This window comes from Odocoileus virginianus, chromosome X, assembly GCF_023699985.2.
Source record: "Odocoileus virginianus isolate 20LAN1187 ecotype Illinois chromosome X, Ovbor_1.2, whole genome shotgun sequence".
Classification (NCBI taxonomy): Eukaryota; Metazoa; Chordata; class Mammalia; order Artiodactyla; family Cervidae; genus Odocoileus; species Odocoileus virginianus.
In genome coordinates, this window is record NC_069708.1 from 50,187,615 (window position 1) to 50,209,308 (window position 21,694).

Genomic DNA, 21,694 nt, shown 5'->3' on the forward strand with positions numbered 1-21,694 from the left:
TGGAGGCTAATTACTTTACAATATTGTAGTGGTTTTTGTCATACATTGACATGAATCAGCCATGGATTTACATGTATTCCCCATCCCGATCCCCCCTCTCACCTCCCACATGAAAAGATGGTCAACATCACTCATTATCAGAGAAATGCAAATCAAAACCACAACGAGGTACCATTACACGCCAGTCAGGATGGCTGCTATCCAAAAGTCTACAAGCAATAAATGCTGGAGAGGGTGTGGAGAAAAGGGAACCCTCTTACACTGTTGGTGGGAATGCAAACTAATACAGCTGCTACGGAGAACAGTGTGGAGATTTCTTAAAAAACTGGAAATAGAACTGCCATATGACCCAGAAATCCCACTTCTGGGAAAATGTTTATTGTTTTGCCTATTTTTCTGTGTAGCTCTTTATCCTTTCTCAGTCGACAGATTTATAGGAGTTTTATTTTTATTGTTGGTATCAGCATTTGACACTTTTACGTATTGCAAATGTCTTCTCCCAGTTTGTGTGTTGCCACTTCACTATATTTCACTGTTTATTTGAATGAAAATAAGTTGCTAATCTTAATATAGTCAAAACAAATACTTTATTTTATGGTTAGCACATTTTACGTTTTGATAAGAAATGCTTCACCTACCCTAAGGAGATAGTCACTTAAGGCTTATACAAACAGTGCTAAAAGTTTGCTTTTAAAATCAAAGTACTTAATTCACCTGGAGTTGTTTTTCTAAATAAGCATATCTTGGAGATATTGCAGGTTCATTTCCACATCACCACAATAAATTGAGTCATACAAAATTTTTGGTTTCCTAGTGAATATAAAAGTTATGTTTATACTGTAGTCTATTAAATGTACAATAACATTATTTCTTTAAAAACAATGTATTAATACCTAACTTCAAATGCTTTATTGCCAACAAATGCTCACCATCATCTGAGCCTTCAGTGAGTCATAATCTTTACGTTGATAGACAGTCTTGCCTCAGTGTTGATGGCGGCTGATTGATCAAGGTGGTGGTTGCTGAAGGCTGGGTTGGCTGTGGAAATTTCTCAACATAAGACAACAATTAACTTTGCCAAATCAATTGGTGCCTCCTTTCATGAACGATTTCTCTGTAGCAGACAATGCTGCTTAATAGCATTTTTTCCACAGAACTTCTTTCAAAATTGGAGTCAAGCCTCTCAAATACTGCTCCTGTTATAACAACAGAGTTGATATAATATTCTAAATCCTTTGTTATTTCAACAACCTTCACAGTGTCTTCGCCAGGAATAGATTCCATCTCAAGAAAACACCTTCTTTATTCAACTGTAAGAAGCAACTCCTCATCCATTGGTTTTACCATGAGATTGCAACTATTCAGTCACATCTTCAAGTCTCCACCTTTAATATGAGTTCTGTGCTATTTCTACCACATCTGCAGTTACTTCCTTCCTCCACTTAAGTCTTGAACTCCTCAAACTCATCCATGAGGGTTGGAATCAATGTCTTCCAATTTTTTTTAATGTTGATATTTTGACCTCTTCCTGTGAAGCACACATGTTCCTAATGGCACGTTGCATAGTGAATCCTTTCCAGAAGGCTTTCAACTTACTTCCTGTAGTTCTATAAGAAGAATCATTATCTATGGCAGCTATAGTCTTACAAGGTGTATTCCTTAAATAGTAAAACTTGAAAGTCAAAATTACTCCTTGATCCGTGGGCTGCAGAACAGATACTGCGTTACCAGGCATAAAAGCAACATTAATCTCATTATACATATTCATCTGAGTTCTTGGGTGACCAGGTGCATTGTCAATGAACAGTAATAGTTTGAAAGAAATCTTTCTTTTTTTTTTCCCCCTGAGCAATTGTTTTAAACACTGGGGTTAACCAATATGGCAAACAGTTGTCATCCAGACTTTGTTGTTCTATTTGTAGAACACAGGCAGAGTATATATCACATTATTCTTAAGGGTCCTAGGATTTTCTGCATTAATCCCAAAAAGAGAGTCAGCCTATTGAAGGTTTGAAGCCAGGCATTGACTTTTCTCTCTAGCTATGAAAGTCCTAGATGACATTATCCACTAAATAAGGCTGTTTTGTGTACCTTGAAAATATGGTGTTCAGTGTAGTCATCTTCATTAATTAATTACCTTAGTTAGATCTTCTGGATAACTTGTTGCAGCTTCTACATCAACACTTGCTGCTTCACTTTTCATTTTTAATTTATGAGGATGACTGAGACCCCATAGACTGTAGCCCTCCTGGCTCCTCTGTCCATGGGATTTCCCAGTCAAGAATACTGGAGTAGGTTGCCATTTCCTACTCCAAGGATCTTCCCAACCCAGGGATTGAACCTGCGCTTCTTCTGTCTCCTACATTGGCAGGCAGATTCTCTACCACTGAGCCACCTGGGAAGCCTGAATCAATGCTGGTAACCTTCAAATTTTTTTCTGCAGCTTCTTCACCTCTCTCAGCTTTCATAGGCTCAAAGAGAGTTAGGACGTTCCTCTGGATTAAGCTTTGACTCAAGGAAATGTCATTTGATCTTCTATCTAGACCAATATAAATTTCTCTATATCAGCAGTAAAGTTTTTGTTTTTGTTTTTGTTTTTGTTTTTGTTTTTTTTTGCTTTGTTATCACTTTTGTGTTCACTACAGTAGCACTTATAATTTCGTTCAAGAACTTTTTCTTTGTATTTACAATTTGGCTAGCTTTTTGAAGCATGAGGTATAGACTTTGGCCTATTTTGTCTTTTGATATGTCTTCCCCATTAAACTTAATCACTTCTAGCCTTTTTTATTTAAAGTGAGAGACACGCAACTCTTTCTTTCACTTAAACCCTTAGAGGTTATTATAGGATTATTATATGGCCTAATTTCAATATTGTGGTGTCTTAGGGAAGAGGGAAACTGAAAAAAGGGAGAGAAATTGGGCACTGGCTGATCAGTGGAGCTGTCAGAGACACACAATATTTATTAAGTTCAAGGTGTTATATAGGCATAATTTGTGGAGCCAGAAAACAATTAAAATAGCAACATCAAAAATCACTCCTCATAGATCAGAATAACAAAAAAAAGAATAATAAAAATAATAAAGTTTGAAAAATTGTGAGAATTACCAAAATGTGACACAGAGACATGAAATGAGCAAATACTGGTGTAAAAAAAAAAAAAATGTCGCCCATAACTTTGCTTGAGGCAGGGTTGCCACAAACCTTCAAGTTTAAAAAAAAATGCACTATCTGCAAAGCAGGATAAAATGAGGTTTGCCTGTATATAGTTTGAGATAAGGATTCAGTTTTTTTCCCATATGGATAACAGTTTTTACTAGCTCTGTTTACTGAATAGTTCATCGTTTTATCATAGATCAGCCTTGACATCACTGATAATTATGGGTTTTCATGATGCATGGTATATCTAGCGTTTAACCACCTGCCAATAAATAATTTGAAAACTTTGATCTATTCGTATAAAAAATGAACTCACTTTCTATAGATGAGGCATTTTCAATAACAGAGAACACTTGAACAGTTCATTCAGGTGAACAGGGAAAGATTTTGTATATAGTTTCCATCCCATCGTTTATCCAGTAGGCTTATGCTTTGCAAGGTAAAGTCACGTAAAAGAAGTGATCAACACTGAATGTTCTTCGTGTTTATGTTGCTATTTATGAGATATATTTAAAAAGCTGAAGAGGATAAGATGTTTAATTGTGTTGAACACTGTCAGATGACTAGTTCATTTGACTAGTGAATTTGCTAAAGAAATTCACTGACCATTGATTTTTTTGCAATTAAAAGAGCTCTATATGGTTAAATTCTTTGAACTCCCATATTTCATAATAATGTACTTTCTTACTGATGTGACAAGACATCCGACCACAATGAACTTCATACTTCAGAGAAAAAAACAAAATAACTGCTGATATATTAAAGGAAGTATAGGATTTTAAACTCAAAATGATTCTAAGTTTAGCAGATATTACTTGAATACTGAATGCATCTTATACCGTACAATGTTACTGAACTCATGTTTTAAAATACAGAGCTACTTATGGAAAGAAATTTATAATTTCCAAAAACAGTCAGAACTTTTATTTTTCAGTCAAAACTTTTAATGAGTACAAATCATGTTTCAAATTTCTGCAGCTAAGAAAGTAGACAGCAATTATACATAGTATATATTTGTAATGCATTATATAATGTGCTCATATTTTAATATATTAAGGCCACCTATAAGTCAACAAGAAAAAATAAAAAGAGCAATAGAAAAAATGTCCTGGGACATGAAAGGCCAGTTTGCAAGGAAGAAATACAAGTGACAAACATAATTATGAAAATAAATTTAATCTTATTAGTAAGAAAAGAAATTAACATTTTAGAACATGAAATGCCATTTTCCCCAGTGATAGTGACAAAATCTATTATAGCTGAGGGTGTGGAGAAGAAAGAACACTTATGGATTATTGGTAATGCTGTAAATTAGCATAAACTTTAAATAAGGAAATTTAGGAAATACAATGCACATACACTCTGACCCAATTATTTCTGTACAGAGGCCATTATCTAGTCCTTGAGCTAGATAAACATCTTGAAAGTAAATGACTAAGAACATCTATACAGTGGAAGATATAGATGATTTTTCCTTCCAGTGCAAAGGAGGAGGTTTTCTGACAACACTGCAAAGTGAAGGCATGTTTAAACCCAGTAATAAAAGGCACAGGTTCCCAAGCTCAAGATTTCAGTCCTGTAATGCAACTATTTTGAGTCACTCTAAGATTGGTACTTGGGGTGTGGGAACACATACCAAAAAAACGAAATGATGATACTTTGACTATTGTTAATGTTGTGAATGTTAAACTGTCCCCTATCTCTGACCCAGGAGTCTCACATCTTCTACCAATATCCATAAAACTGTACCAGGCTAACATATCTGCTTTGCAAATAAGGTAAAATCTCAGTCCCTTCACCCTTATTGATTGACATTACTTAGGATTTTATCTTACTATGACATTAACACAAGAATGCAAAGATATGTGTATAAATGTGTTCATGGCAGTAATATTGATATTACTGAATAAATGAAAACACCTGAATGCTCATGGAAAGAAAGCTCATTAAGTCCATTACATATTACCGATGGAAGACTATGAAACCATAAAAAAATGAAATCATAGTTTTATACTTATTGAGGGCTTCCCTAGTGGCTCAGATGGTTAAGAATCTGCCTGTTGTGTAAGAGACTCGGGTTCTATCCTGGATCGGGAAGATGCCCTGGAGAAGGGAATGGCAACCCACTCCAGTATACTTGCCTGGAGAATCTCATGGACAGAGGAATCTACAGTCCATGGGTTTGCAAAGAGTCAGACATGTCTGAGTGACTAACACTTATTGAAAGTGAAAGATAATCATGACATATTGTTAAGCATAAAAGCAGGTTATGAAACTCTAGTATATTTATATTTTAGTTTAATAAATAATTATCTCTCTCACTTTTACAGTACACACTCATATATATATATATATGTATATATATATACACACACACATATATATACATATATATGTATATTTATATCTGTTAGCAATGGTTAACTAACAGTGGGATTTGGAATGACTTCATTTTTTCCACTTATCTATGTATATATTTTTTGTTATTTTTCTGAAATATCATGTATTATCTGGGTATTTAAAAAATAAATGATCCACACTAAAAAAAAATCTGCAGCTGTTGTCAGAATTCATATCTCAGGAAGTAACTGAATTATCACACATTAGTAAAGCTCATTTCAAAAAGGAACTGATTGATCTGAAAGAACATTGTACCCACCACATATACATAATATCCTTCAAATATAATTGCACAAATAATTCTAAAATTTCTGGCTATATGGCCAAACTCTTGGCTATATTTGGGTCCATCTGACTCTGTGAAAGCATATTTTCCCTAGTAAATTTTGAAATCACTGTTAAGACCATTGTACCTGGAAACCTGGTATTAGTGCTAAAAGTAACTTCAGTTAAGTTCCGTTCAGTCACTCAGTCATGTCCAACTCTTTGCGACTCCATGGACTGCAGCACGCCAAGCCTCCCTGTCCATCACCAGCTCCTGGAGTTTACCCAAACTCATGTCAATTGAGTCGGTGATGCCATCCAACCATCTCATCCTCTGTTGTCCCCTTCTTCTCCTGCCCTCAATCTTTCCCAGCATTAAGGTCTTTTCAAATGAGTCAGCTCTTCGCATCAGGTGGCCAAAGTATTGGAGTTAAGATGGACTGATTGGATCTCCTTGCAGTCCAAGGGATTCTCAAGAGTCTTCTCCAACACCACAGTTCAAAAGCACCAATTCTTTGGCACTCAGCTTTCTTTATAGTCCAACTCTCACATCCATACATAACTACTGGAAAAACCATAGCCTTGACTAGACAGAACTTTGTTGGCAAAGTAATGTCTCTGCTTTTTAATATGCTATCTAGGTTGGTCATAACTTTCTTTCCAAGGGGTAAGCATCTTTTTATTTCAAGGCTGCAATCAACATCTGCAGTGATTTTGGAGCCCCCCCAAAATAAAGTCTGTCACTGTTTCCACTGTTTCTCCGTCTATCTGCCATGAAGTGATGGGACCTGATGCCATGATCTTAGTTTTCTGAATGTTGAGCTTTAAGCCAACTTTTTCACTCTCCTCTTTCAGTTTCATCAAGAGGTCCTTTAGTTCCTCTTCACTTTCTGCCATAAGGGTGGTGTCATCTGCATATCTGAGGTTATTGATACTTCTCCTGAAAATCTTGATTCCAATTTGTGCTTCATTCAGCCCAGCATTTCTCATGATGTACTCTGCATATAAATTAAATAAGCAGGGTGACAATATACAACCTTGACACATTCCTTTTCCTATTTGGAACCAGTCTGTTGTTCCATGTCTGGTTCTAACTGTTGCTTCCTGACGTGCATACGAATTTCTCAAGAGGCAGGTTAGGTGGTCTGGTATTCCCATCTCTTTCATAATTTTCCACAGTTTGTTGTGATACACACAGTCAAAGGCTTTGGCATTGTCAATAAAGCAGAAATAGATGTTTTTCTGGAACTCTCTTGCTTTTTCAATGATCAAGCGAATGTTAACAAATTAACCATCAATTCTAGAGTAAATCCTCTGTTCATAATACCATTATCATTGACTTGTAAATGTGCACTCTGTGTGAATACAGTTCTTTAACATAATTTTAGCTAATTTTTATCATTTCTGCTAAAATTCAATTTTTAATTTTAATTATTTAATTATTTTAATTGTTGGATTTTAATTAAGGTATAGTTGATCTATAATTTTGCCGGTTTCACATGTAGAGCAAAGTTGCTTAGTTTTATATATATATATATTCTTTACATGATTCTTTCCATTATGGTCTAGCACGTGATACTGGATATAGTTTTCTTTTTTTTTTTAACTCAACTATAGTTGATTTACAGTGCTGCATTAATTTCAGAAATGTGATTATGTTTCTTATATATATATAAATTTTCTCTTTCTGATTATTTTACAATTTATGTTATCATGAGATATTGAATATAGTTCCCTGTTCTATACAGCCATTTGTTGTTGCTCATCTATTTTATTAAGATATACAGTAGTCTATATCTGTTAATCCCAGACTCCTAATTTATCACTCCATCCCCATTTCCCCTTTGTCTATTTTCTATGTCTGTCTATGAGTCTATTTCTGTTTGGTAACATCTTTTTTTCAGATTTCACATATAAATGATTATCATTCTCTGATTTATTTCATTTTGTTTGATAATCTCTAGGTCTATCCATGTTGCAAATGGCATTATTTTATTCTTTTTTTATGGCTGCATAAAATTGCATTGTGTATATGTACCATGTCTTCTTTAGCCATCTATCTGTTGATGGGCATTTAAGTTGCTTCTATATCTTGACTATTGGGAATAGTGTTGTTATGAACATTGGGGTGCACATCACTATGGTTGATAAATGTAGATTATTTGTGTTTTCCTTTTTCCCATTTAAAATCTTATAATTCACTAAAATAATAGGCTATATAAATATATTTTACTATTATATTACCAAAATTCTTACATCTTTCCATATTCAACATATTATTCCATGTTTCCATGCCTGTTCTTAAGCTTTTTTTGTTTTCCTGCCTAGAAGCCTCCCCACCTGGTTAAAGTGTTAATGTTTAAGAATTTGTACAGACACCATCTCATCCAACAACCTCTCTCCAAATCACAGGCTGTGATTGTCCATCTTCACTGATCCCACAATATCCATCATATACTTCTATTCATTTATTCAACATTTACCAAAAATTTATTATGTGTAAGTCAATGTCCTTGATGACCAGGATGTAAGTGGGTAACTTCAAACATGACTCCTGCCTCCACAAAGCTTACAGCCCATCTTGTCAGTTACCATATTAAAATTGAATCCACTATTTTATCTTTCTAAAGTCTCTAAATTATAAACTTCTTAATACCAAAGTTTGTAAATATTCTCATTAGTACACTTAGTGCCCAACACTATCCTAGAAGGAAATGGCAATCAGCCCCAGTATTCTTGCCTGGCGAATCCCATGTACAGAAGAACCTGGTGAGCTGTAGTGTATGGGGTTGTAAAAGAGTTGGACACGACTGAGAAACTAAAATATAGGCACACAAAAAAATGTTTGTAGCATTGAATTTTCAGATAGCAAAGTAAAACGTGTCCTTTTTCAAAATTGTCGATGTCACAAATTTTTTCTAATCTATCCCTACTGGCATTTATATCACAAGAACAAGAAAATACATTCATTATATAATTGGGGGTGGGAGATATTGGAGGAAAATAATTTGTAGCTCACACACATAAAAAGGTTGACCCAAAACTATTTGTAATACTTCCATTATCACCACATTAACTACCTACTATCACGCATTCTCAAATTAGGTCTCATGTCACATAACTGAGTTAAAGAAAACTTTATGTGTTTGTGTGTGCAAAAGAGAGAGAGAGGGAGGTTGGACATCTTCCTAAACTCTGATGCAGATGAGCCTCACATATAATCACATTCATTAAGTAGCACTCATAACACATCTGAGATGCTGAGAGTGATGCATACACCTAATCCTTTGGATAAAATTGGGTCAATGTTAGAACCAATTTGGCATTTATACTTCACTTCTGTTGTCCTCAAAACTCAGGTCCATCCAGGTCTTTTTAGATTCCAAATCCTTGGTTTCCACATTACCACACATGTGGGTTCTTCAGGTAACACTTTGCTAATTGACTTTTGGAAATTATAGAATAGCAATGACTAAGAAAACCAGTGAAAAATGTTTTACTTAGTAGTATTAGATGCAGTAAGAACTAAAAGAGATATGAAAAGTTTTCACTATGTTACACCACGAATAAAACACAAATCCCTGGGCTGACCTGCTGCTTTGACAACTATGTAGGTACAGGTGTTTAAATGATTTAAGAAAACAATAGCATGAGTGGATACTTATTATTTAATCCTTTTAACCACCCATGAGTTTTTGCTCTCTGCTGGCTTTCTCTTTCAAAGGTTCTTCTCCCCCCTTCATCTCCCTCTCTTCTTCCTACACACACACACACACACATTCATAATCAGAAAAAACAGTTTTCCATGCAAGGAGATAATGTGGTTTCTGCATTTGCCATCACCAGCTCTTTTTTGTTTGTTTGTTTGTTTGTTTGTTTGTTTTTATTTTTTTCCATTTATTTTTATTAGTTGGAGGCTAATTACTTTACATTATTGCAGTGGCTTTTGTCATACATTGAAATGAATTAGCCATGGATTTACATGTATTCCCCACCCCGGTCCCCCCTCCCACCTCCCTCTCCACCCGACCCCTCTGGGTCTTCCCAGTGCACCAGGCCCGAGCACTTGTCTCATGCACCCAACCTGGGCTCATCACCAGCTCTTTATTTGCCTAATGAGAAAAGATAAACTTTGTTGATTTTAAGATATACTTCTTGGCCATTTCAATTTAGAACTATAATGTTTTTCACTTTTCTTTTGTACTATGAAGGGAAAACAACATACTTTAAATAGTAACTACCTACAAGATTGTCTTTGCCAAGACAGGCAATTCCTTTAAATTCTATGTTTGCTGCAATTAGTTCTTACAGTAAGTAGAGGTGACTTATTCTTTATAATAGGAATATAGTAACCTTGTTATGCCCTATAGCTATGCATTTTTATGCATTTTTATTTTAAAGGGCTAAATTAAAATACTGATAACAAAATTATACTTCAATCTCATAATTATTGGAAATTTAATCAAATCACTTGTTTATTTTTTCTCTTTGCCAATATTGTAAAAGACATTTTATAGGGTATCTTTCAGCCTATTTCCCAGTAATATAAAGATGAAATTAAAAAGGTACTTGTCCTGTGGAAATTCTATGGCTATCCATGTATATATTTTTTCATGCTATGTGAAAATAGCTTTTTTTTCCCCTTGAATGTATTTTTTTAAATGCAAGCAGATCTGACATTTTAAGATTGTAATCAATTCTGAGCAAAGAAGCACATGTTACCTTCCTTGTTCTTTTAGAAACTAATTTCATTCAAGGTCCCTTTCCCCCCAGAATTTGGCACTGGGGTTTTAAATGAATGCTATCAAATACTGTTAAATAGGATTTTATCCACTTGACCAAGGTTCATGCTAGCAACCATTTTCAAGATCTTCTAGCATTGATTATACTTCCCAGATAAAATGAAATTACCTTGAATGCATGGTCTAGTGGGCTTACTCCTTATAGTACAATGTTAAATGATCAAATCCATCCTTACAGTAAAGTGGATCTGATCAAAAAATTTAATGCATCATAAAAAAGGAAAAAGCTAAGTGAAAATGTGATCACTAGTAAAATGTGATCACTCAAACAGTTAGACATAAAAGAAAAAACACTAACTCCTTAATTTTGATGGATATAATTATTGCCTGGCTTGTTGAATTTATCTTTTTCCTACCTACTGTACTTAGTCTTCACAAATATGTTATAAGTAATATTTATTTGGGCTGACTCTATTTGAGGGCTTTTGGGTTTCTGAAGTATTATTTTTATGCCTAATGAGTTGTTTTTTTTTAATTTTCATTGGAATATAGTTGACTTACAACATTATGTCAGTTTCTACTGTATGACAAAATGACTCAGCCATAAATATACATATATCCTCCCCACCTTATGGACTTTCTTCCCATTCAGGTCACTACAGTGGATTAAGTAGAGTTCCCTGTCCTATACATCATATATGTCAAATCTAGAGAAATAGTGTGAAGGTGAAGTCACTCAGTCGTGTCCGACTCTTTGCGACCCCATGGATTGTAGCCCACCAGGCTCCTCAGTCCATGGGATTTTCCAGGCAAGAGTACTGGCGTGGGTTGCTATTTCCTTCTCCAGGGGATCTTCCCGACCCAGGGACTGAACCCGATGATCCTATTTGCAAAGAAAAAATAGAGACATAGACATAGGGAACAAATGTATGGATACGAAGGAGGAAAGTGGGGTGGGAGGAATTGGAAGATTGGAATTGACACATTTACACTATTGATACTATGTATAAAATAGATAACAAAAGAGAACATACTGTATGTCTACTGAGTTTTAATGAATTTTAAGTACCTCATTGGTTGTAGGTAGGCTCTTAAAAAATTCATATTCCGGTTTAAAAACAAAATCCATGGAAGAATTAGTCTCAGAAATTCAATGTAAACAAACATAAAATTACTATTTTTATAATAACAGAAAATAGAGCATATGCATTGTAGAAAACTTAGAAAAGAAAATAAGTCTAAAACAATTGGGCTTTCCTCGTGGCTCAGTCTGAAAGAATATGCCTGCAATGCAGGAGATCCCCTGCAATGCAAGAGGCCTTGGTTCAATCCCTGGGTTGGAAAGATCCCCTGGAAAAGTAAATGGCAACCCAGTCCAGTATTCTTGGTTGGGAAATCCCATTGACAGAGGAGCCTGGCAGGCTACAGTCCAAAGGGTCATGAAGAGTCAAGTACGACTGAACACAGCCATGACTTAGCGACTAATAATCACTAAAGAAATTATTCATAAGCCCAACACAGACATATACACTGTTAAAAATTATGTATTTAGTATTCTCTATATATTTAGGTATATATAAATACTACAAATTATTCAAATTCTGCTTAATATTCTGCTTTATTTATGTAAAATTAAATTATATACATTTCCCATGTTGATAAATACTACTTTAAAACATGTGTCTTAATGGCATCAATGTTCCACCCATTGGCTGCATCATAATTCCCAATCTTTGGATATTTAAGTTAATTTTAAATATTTTCTGTTAAATATTACAGTGAACATTCTTTAACCATGTGTTTCTACATATTTCTGATTTCTTTTTAAGAATACTTTCTAATCTATGGATTTACTAGGTCATAGGGTATAAATTAAGACTCTCCACAAGTGTCTCTGTTTCCCTTAAGATGATTTGTAATTTAGACCACATTATCTGTATATATATGTTCCAAACTCACAATATCCTTGTCATAACTAGTTATATTTTAAAAATCATTTTCTAGTTTGATAGTTTAATTTTAATCTTTTTGAGGTTAAATATTTTTCATAGATTAATTGACAACATTTATAAATTTTCTGTCTAAGCCCCTTGTTCAAGTTTCTTTTAAAGTGTTCCGTGCTAAGTTGCTTCCGTCATGTCTACCTCTTTGCGACCCTATGGACTGTAGCTCTCCAGGCTCCTCTGTCCAAGGGATTCTCCAGTCAAGAATACTGGAGTGGGTTGTCATTCCCTTCTCCAGGGGATCTTGCCGACCTAGGGATTGAAACTGCATCTTTTCCATTTCCTGCAGGAGGGTTCTTTGCCACTAGCACCACATGATTTCAATTGACATGCATGTTTTATTCATATATTGAGAACAGATCACATTTTTTTTCACATATTGAGAACAGATTACATGCCAAGCTATAAAACAAGTCTCAATAAATTTAAGAAAATTTAAATCATATTAAACATGCTTTCTGGCCACAGACATATGAAACAAAAAATCAACTAACAGAATAAAATTGTAAATAATATAAGCACATGAAGGATAAACATGGTGGTAAACAATCAATTTCCCAACTATAAATCAAAGGGAAATCAAAACATGCTTTGAGACAAATGAAAATACAAATGCTATATTGCAAAATCTATGGGATGCAGAATCTATGGGATGCAACCTCACTGCAGTTTTGATTTGCTTTTTTTAAATAATCAGTGATGTTAAGAATACTTTCACGTGCTTTTTAGCAATCTATATGTCTTCTTTCAGAAAATGTCTATTTATATCTTCTGCCTATTTTTATTTTTGCATCCAGAATATATTTTGAAAACTTTTACACTGATACCAAAGACAGGCAAAGACACTACAAGAAAATTGCAATTATCCTTTATGAATATTGACATAGAAATCTTGAACAAAATATGAGCAAACTGAAGCAGTACATTAAAAGATTTATACACTATGACCAAGCGGGATTTATTCCTCAAATTTGAGAATGGGTCAACAGACAGAAATTAATCAATGTGATATGGCACCTTAATAGAATGAAGGAAAAAACAAAAATGAGGATAGTTTAAGGGACCATTGAGGGAACATCAAGCTGATGAACATTCACATTATAGAGGTCCCAGGAGGAGAAGAGAGAGAGAAAGGGGCAGAAAACCTATTTGAAGAGATGATGGCTGAAAACTTCCCTAATCTGGCAAAGAAACCAGACAACCAAATCCAGAAAGCAGTGAGTTCCAAACAAGATATCCCCAAAGAGACCGACACCAAGACATAGTAAAATGTCAGAAGATCTCAATTGCCTCATGGCAAAAAAAAAAAAAAAAAGAGTATAAACAACAGAAGCTGGCTTCCTGATGGCTCAGTGGTAAAGAATCTGCCTTCCAATGCAAGAGACACAGGTTCAATCCCTGGGCCAGGAAGATCCCACATGCCTCAGAGCAACTAAGCCCACAACTATTGAGCTTGTGCTCTAGAAACCAGGATCCACAACTACTGAAGCTCCTGTGCCCTGAAACCTGTGCTATGCAACAAGGGAGGCCACTGCAATGAGAGATCTGAGCACAGCAACTAGAGAGTGGCAGTGGCCCCAACACTCCACAACTAAAGAAAGCCCACAGAGCATAGAAAACCCAGCACAACACCCTCCAAAAGAATTGTGATAGAGGGTTATCTTTTTTTGTTTCTAGGGTGCTGACAACATTGTGATTCCTGTTCTAAGTACAGGTTACTCAGATATATTCAGTTTGTGAAACTTGAGCTGTACACTTGTGATATGTGAAGTTATTTGTATGCATATTATGCTTCAGTTCTTTACCAAAAAAAAAAGTGTATTTTCTAGTGTCTTTCCCTCCCTCAAGACAACTTCTGCAACCAGTTTCTTATGTCCTTCCTGAGATATTTTAAGTATATAAAAGCTTATATCTTTTTTTATTAACAAGTATCATATTAATCACACTTCACTTTGCTTTTTCCCCCCTTTCACTTTACATGTCTTGTGAATTGCTCAATTTCAGCACATATAGTTCTGCTTTTATTATTTTTTAATGGGTCTGGTAACATCCTCCTAGCTCTTATTAAAAAAAAATTGGTGGTCTAAAAGAGAAGCAGTTCTCTAATACATCATGCCAAATGACAGAAGCCTTAGACAAAAGAATATAGGTTCTGTGATACTAATTATATGAAGTTTCATATAATGGAAAATTAAGGTATGGTAGGGACAAAATTAGAACAGCAGTTGTCTCTGGGGAGGAGTGTGGGTGGGATTGACTAAGAAAGGGCCTGAGTGAAATTTCTAGGATGATTGTAATGTTCAATATATTGATAAGTGATTGGATTAGACAGATGGATGCATATGTCAACGCTCAGCCAAATTCACTTAAAACTTGTGCTTTTAAATTTAATGTAAGTTTAACTCAAAAATATGTAAAACAGATATTGAGCTCTAGTTGATAACCTGCATGCTGAAATGTTTAGGGGTGAAGGGTACTGATGATGACAATGTCTTTGAAATGCATCAGAAAATAAAATGGACTGGTAAAAAGATGGATAGTTTTGTGATAAAGAATAGTAAAGAATAGAGTAGTAAAATGCTAATGGGTAGAGACTAAGTGATGAATATATGTGCGTTCACCGAAAAATTCTAAAAGTAAAATGTTGAGAGAGAAAGAAAGAGCAGCAAGCTGGGTATTGCCTCGATAAAACTTGATTAACCATTTTGAAGTGTACAATCAGGTGGCATTTAGTGCATTCACAATGTTGTATAACCACCACCTCTCTCTAGTTTCAAAGCTTCATCACCACTGAGACTTTGATTAGGGGGTTACATTTATTCCTAAGTATTTTACTCTTTTTATGCTATTGTAAATGGAGTTGTTTTCTTAATTATCTTTATGGATTGTTCATTGCAACTGATTTTCATGTGTCAATTTTGTATCTTGGAACTTTGCTGAATTTATTTATTACCTCTAACTTCATGTGTGTAATCTTTAGGGTTTTCTAGATATAAGATCATGTTGCCAGTGAATAGAGATAATTTTACTTCTTCCTTTTTAATTTGAATGTCTATTTCTTTTTCTTGTCTACTTGCTCTGCCTAGAGCCTCTGATATAATATTTGCTAGAAGTGGCAAAAGTAGACATTGTTCCTAATTCTAAAGGAAGAACTTTTAGTCTTTCACCACTGAATATGTTGTTAGCCATGGGTTTTACATATATGACTTTTAGCATAGTGAGTTTCTATTTCTCATTCATTAAGTGTTTTGTGTGTGTGTGTGTGTGTGTGTGTGCGCGCGAATTTTATCATTCTTTTATTGCATCAATTGAGATATTGTTTTTTTTTTTTCCTTCATTCTATCTTCTGCCAATTTTTTTTTTTTTTTTGAGCTACATGAGCTGTTTGTATATTTTGGAGATTAATCCCTTGTCAGCCGCTTTGTTTGCAAAGATTTTCTCCCATTCTGTGGGCCATCTTTTCATTTTGTTAATGATTCCCTTTACTATGCAAAAGCTTTTAAGTTTAATTAGGTCTCACGTGCTTGTTTTTGTTTTTATTTTCATTACTCCAGGAGGTGGATCAAAAAATGACATTGTTGATTTATGTCAGAGAGTTATCTACCTGTTTTCTTCTAAGGGTTTTATAGTATCTGGCCTTAAATTTGGGTCTTTAATCCATTTTAAGTTTATTTTTGTGTATGGTATTGTGGAGTGGTTAGAATTGCTCTTATAAAAAATCTACAAACAATAAATACTGGAGAGGGTGTGAACAAAAAAGAACACTCCTACACTGTTGGTGGGAATGTAAACTGGTACAGCCACTATAAAAAATGGTATGGAGATTCCTTTAAAAACTAACTATAGAACTACTCTATCATCCAGCCATCCCATTCCTAGGCATATATCTGGAGAAAACCATTATTCAAAAAGATACATGCACTCTGATGTTCATTGCAGCACTATTTGCAATAACCAAGACATGAAAGTAATCTAAATGCCCATAGATAAAGAAGATGTGGTACACATATACAATGGAATATTACTTAGCTATAAAAAAAATGAAATAATGCCATTTGTAGCAACATGGATGAACCTAGAGATTACTGTACTAATGAAATAAGTCAGACGAAGACAAATATTATATATCACTTATATGCATAATCTAATAAAAATATTATACAAATGAACCTATTAGCAAAACAGAAACAGATTCCAAAATTAAACTTATGGTTACCAAAGGGGAAATAGTGGGAGGAAAGTGATAAATTAGGAGATTGGGATTAACATGCACACACTACTATATGTAAAATAGATAACTAACAACAAGGACCTAGTGTAGCACAAGAAACTGTACTCAATAATCTGTAATAAGCTATATGGGAAAATAATCTGAAAAAGAATGGACACATATATGTACATATATACACATATGTGATTCACTTTGCTATAGGCCTGCAACTAATACAATATTTCAAGTCATTTATACTCCAATAAATTTTTTTAAAAATCCACTGGATGCAACAAAAGCAATTTCAAGCAGGAAGTTCATATTGATATAGACTACCTCAAGAAACAAGAAATATCTCAAGTAAACAAGATAGCTTTTTATTTAAATGAAATAGAAAAAGTAGAACTTTTTCTCAAAGGTAGTAGAAGGAATAAAATAATAAAGATCAGAACAGAAAATAATGGAAAAAAATAGAAAAAAAATGAAAAAGACAAAATACAATAGAAAAAAATCAATGAAACTAAGAGCTAACTAGTTTAAAGGAGAAATAAAATTCACATACCATTAGCCAGATTCATCAAGAAAAATTTGAGAGAGACAAAAAAAAGGAAAGAAAAGAAAAAGTGAAAGAGGAGAAATTACAAACAATATCACAGAAATACCAAGAATCATAAGAGAATACTGTGAAAAAATAAATGCCAACAAATTAGACAACCTATAAGAAATGAATAAATTCTTAGAAACACACAATCTTCCAAGACTGAATCATAAACAAATAAAAAATCTGAATAGAATGATTATTAGTAATAAAATTAATTCAATAAACAAAAAACTCCCCCCAAAAAAATTCAAGTCCAGGTAGCTTCGTATGTGAATTGTACAAAACACTTGAAGAAGAGTTAATACTATCCTTCTCAAATTATTTGAAAATGATTGAAAGGTAATGAGCACTTTCAAGCTCATTTTATGATGACAGCAAACTTTTGAATGGGAGAAAATATTTGCAAATGATATATCCAATAAGTAGTCGATTTTTAAAATACATAGTGTTAGTGTGTTAGTCGCTCAGTTGTGCCCGGCTCTTTGCAACCCCATGGACTGCAACCCACCAGGCTCCTCTGTCCATGAGACTTTCCAGGCAAGGATATTGGAGTGGGTTGCCATTTCCTTCTCCAAGGGATCTTCCCAACCCAGGGATGGAACCCAGGTCTCCTGCACTGCAGGCAGATTCTTTACCAACTAAGCTACAAGGAAAGCCCCTTTAAAATACATAAATAACTCATAAAACTCAATATCAAAAAAGCTTCCCAATTAAGAAAGGGCCAGAAGACTTGAATAGACTTTTTTTTTTCAAAGAAGACATACAGATGGCCAATAAGCACACAAAAAGATGTTAAACATCACTAATCATCAGAAAATGCAGATCAAAACCACAATGAACCATCAGTAAACACTTGTCAGAATGGCCACTATCAAAAAGAAAAGAATGTGTTCATGGAGGATGTGGATGTGCACTGTTAGTGGGAGTATACATTGGTGCAGTCACTATGGAAAACAGTATGGAGGTTCTTGAAAAAACTAAAAGTAGAATTACCATATGATCTAGGAATTCCTCTTCTGGGTATTTGTCTGAAGAAAACAGAACACTAATTTGAAAAGATATATGCACCCTCATGTTCATTACAGCACTATTTAAAATAGCTAAGATATGAAAGAAACCTAAGTGTTAATCAATGGATGAAAGGATATAAAATGCATGGTATGAATGTACATTGGAATACTAGCCACAAAAAAAGAATGAAATCTTGCCATTTGTGACATGGATGATCCCAGAAGATACTATGCTAAGTGAAATAAGTCAGACAGAGAAAGACAAACACTATATAATTTCACTTACATGTGGGATCTAAAAACCAAAACAAATGAACAAACAAAACAAAACAGAAAGAGACTTAAAGAGAACAAACTGGTGGTTGCTAGAGAGGAGGAGTAGGGGGAAATGTGTGAAACAGGCAACGAAGATTAAGAGAAACAAACTTCTAGCTTTAAAATCAACAAGTTGGGGAGGAGCCAAGATGGCGGAGGAATAGGACGGGGAGACCACTTTCTCCCCTACAAATTCATCGAAAGAACATTTGAACGCTGAGCAAATTTCACAAAACAACTTCTGATCGCTAGCAGAGGACATCAGGGGCCCAGAAAAGCAGCCCATTGTCTTCGAAGGGAGGTAGGACAAAATATAAAAGATAAAAAGGGAAACAAAAGAGCTACGGACGGAGACCCGTCCTGGGAAGGGAGTCTTAATAGAGGAAGTTTCCAATCACCAGGAAACCCCTCACACTGGCGGGACTGGGGGAAGTTTTTGGCAATCTAACTGGGAGGAAAAATTAAACAAGGCCCACAGATTATGTGCCTAAAAGCAGCTCCCAGCAGAAAAGTACCCCAGACGCCCGTACCCGCCAGCAACAAGCGGGGGTGGAACGGAGAGGAGCAGGCGGCATTGCTTAGGGTAAGGACCGGCCCGAAGACCCTGAGAGCAATTGGAGGGAGCATTTTTAAACTGTGGGATAGCAAGGGTCAAAATTAACCGGCCCGAACACACTGCCGGCGGTTCGCAAAACAAAGGGACTGAGAAACTCCAGAGAAGAGCCGGCCCATCCCCGCTGGAGGTAGGAGGCAGGGGGGAGGGGAAAAGGGCAAACTCAGCCCCAGAGAAGCCACCCCCTCCCACACTGCAAACAGGCCCCCGGTTCCTATCTAAAGACTTCCTGAGACCCAACTGGCGGCGCGCGCTGGGGCTGCGGAGGGAAAAAGTGCACCGTACCCGGGGAGAGTGCGCCCAAACCTCTGGCTGCCTGAGCCGCTCGCCGCGGAGGGAAAAGGCGCGCCACATGCAGGGAGAGTGCGCCCAAGCCTCTGGCTGCCTGAACCGCTCAGGCCAGGGAAGCACAAAACGCAGGCACAACCGAATCCGCGCTTTTGTGGAGTACCCGAAAACTGGAACCGCACTCAACGTAGGGCCCGCTCCATATACAGCAGCCGGGGGCCTGAGCAGTGTAGACAGGGAAAGCACTGACACCCGTGAGTGGGGCAAACCCAGTGTGACCGGAACACGGTGAGTGCTATCCACACAGAGCGGTATCTGTCTGCAGCGCCCCGCCCTCCCCTTAGCAGGACTGAACTGAACTAGTGAACCTAAATAAGAGATCACCTCCGCCCGCCTGTGTCAGGGCGGAAATTAGACACCGATGAGATGGCAAATAGAAGCCAAATAAACAAAGGGAACCGCTTCAGAAAGGACCAGTGCAACAGATTAAAATCCCTGAAGGTAACACCTACTACACCGGAAGGGGCCTATAGATATCGAGAAGTGTAAGCTGGAAAGAGGAGCTATCTGAAATTGAACTGAACCTACACTGACTGCAACAACTCCAGAGAAATTCCTAGATTTATATGTATTATATATATATATATATTTTAATTAAAAAATTTTTTTTCTTTCCTTTTTTTTATTTTTTATTTTTTCTCTTTTATTTTCTTTTAAGATTCCCTATTATTCCCCATTACTCCTCAACTTTCATTTTCATATATTTTTATGATTTTTTTAATTAGGGAAAATTTTTTTTCTTTTTTTTTCTTTTTCTTGTTTTTCTCTCCTATTTCCTTTTAAAGTCCTCTAATACTCCTCTATTATTCCTTAATTTTCATTTTCATTTCACTATAACCTTGCCAAAAAAAAAAAAGAGAGAGAGAGAGAAACCCTATTTTTAAACCGAAACTCATATACATTTCTAAATTTTTTTGTGTTTTTGTTTTTGTTTTTAAATATTGTATTTCAAAGAGTCTAACCTCTACACTAGATTTTTAATCTTTGTTTTTTCAGTATGTGATATAAATTTTGGACATTTAAGAATCCAATATTCAGTTCCCATTTCTATTCAGGAGTGTGGTGATTACTCTCCCACTTTTGACTCTCTGTTTTCTACCTCAGAACACCTCTATTTCCTCCTTTCCCCTTCTCTTCCCAATCCAATTCTGTGAATCTCTGTGGGTGTCTGGGCTACGGAGAACACTTTGGGAACAGATACTGCGTAGATCTGTCTCTCTTCTCTTGAGTCCCCTTTTTCTCCTCCTGCTCACCTCTATCTCCTTCCTCCCTCTCCTATTCATGTAACTCTGTGAACCTCTCTGGTTTTCTCTCACGGTGGAGAATCTTGTCAACATTAACCTAGAAGTTTTATTATCAGTGCTGTATAGTTGGAGAAGTCTTGAGACTATTGGAAGAATAAAACTAAAATCCAGAGGCAGGAGACTTAAGCCCAAAACCTGAGAAAACCAGAAAACTCCTGACTACATGGAACATTAAGGAATAAGAGACCATCCAAGCTAAACAACACGCTTCTGAATAACCAACAAATCATAGAAGAAATAAAAAAAGAAATCAAAATATGCATAGAAATGAATGAAAATGAAAACACAACAACCCAAAACCTATGGGACACTGTAAAAGCAATGCTAAGGGGAAGGTTCATAGCATTACAGGACTACCTCAAGAAACAAGAAAAAAGTCAAATAAATAACCTAACTCTACACCTAAAGCAACTAGAGAAGGAAGAAATGAAGAACCCCAGGGTTAGCAGAAGGAAAGAAATCTTAAAAATTAGGGCAGAAATAAATGCAAAAGAAACTAAAGAGACCATAGCAAAAATCAACAAAGTTAAAGCTGGTTTTTTGAAAACATAAACAAAATTGACAAACCATTAGCAAGACTCATTAAGAAACAAAGAGAGAAGCACTAAATTAACAAAATTAGAAACGAAAATGGAGAGATCACAACAGACAATACTGAAATACAAAGGATCATAAGAGACTACTACCAGCAGCTCTATGCCAATAAAATGGACAACTTGGAAGAAAT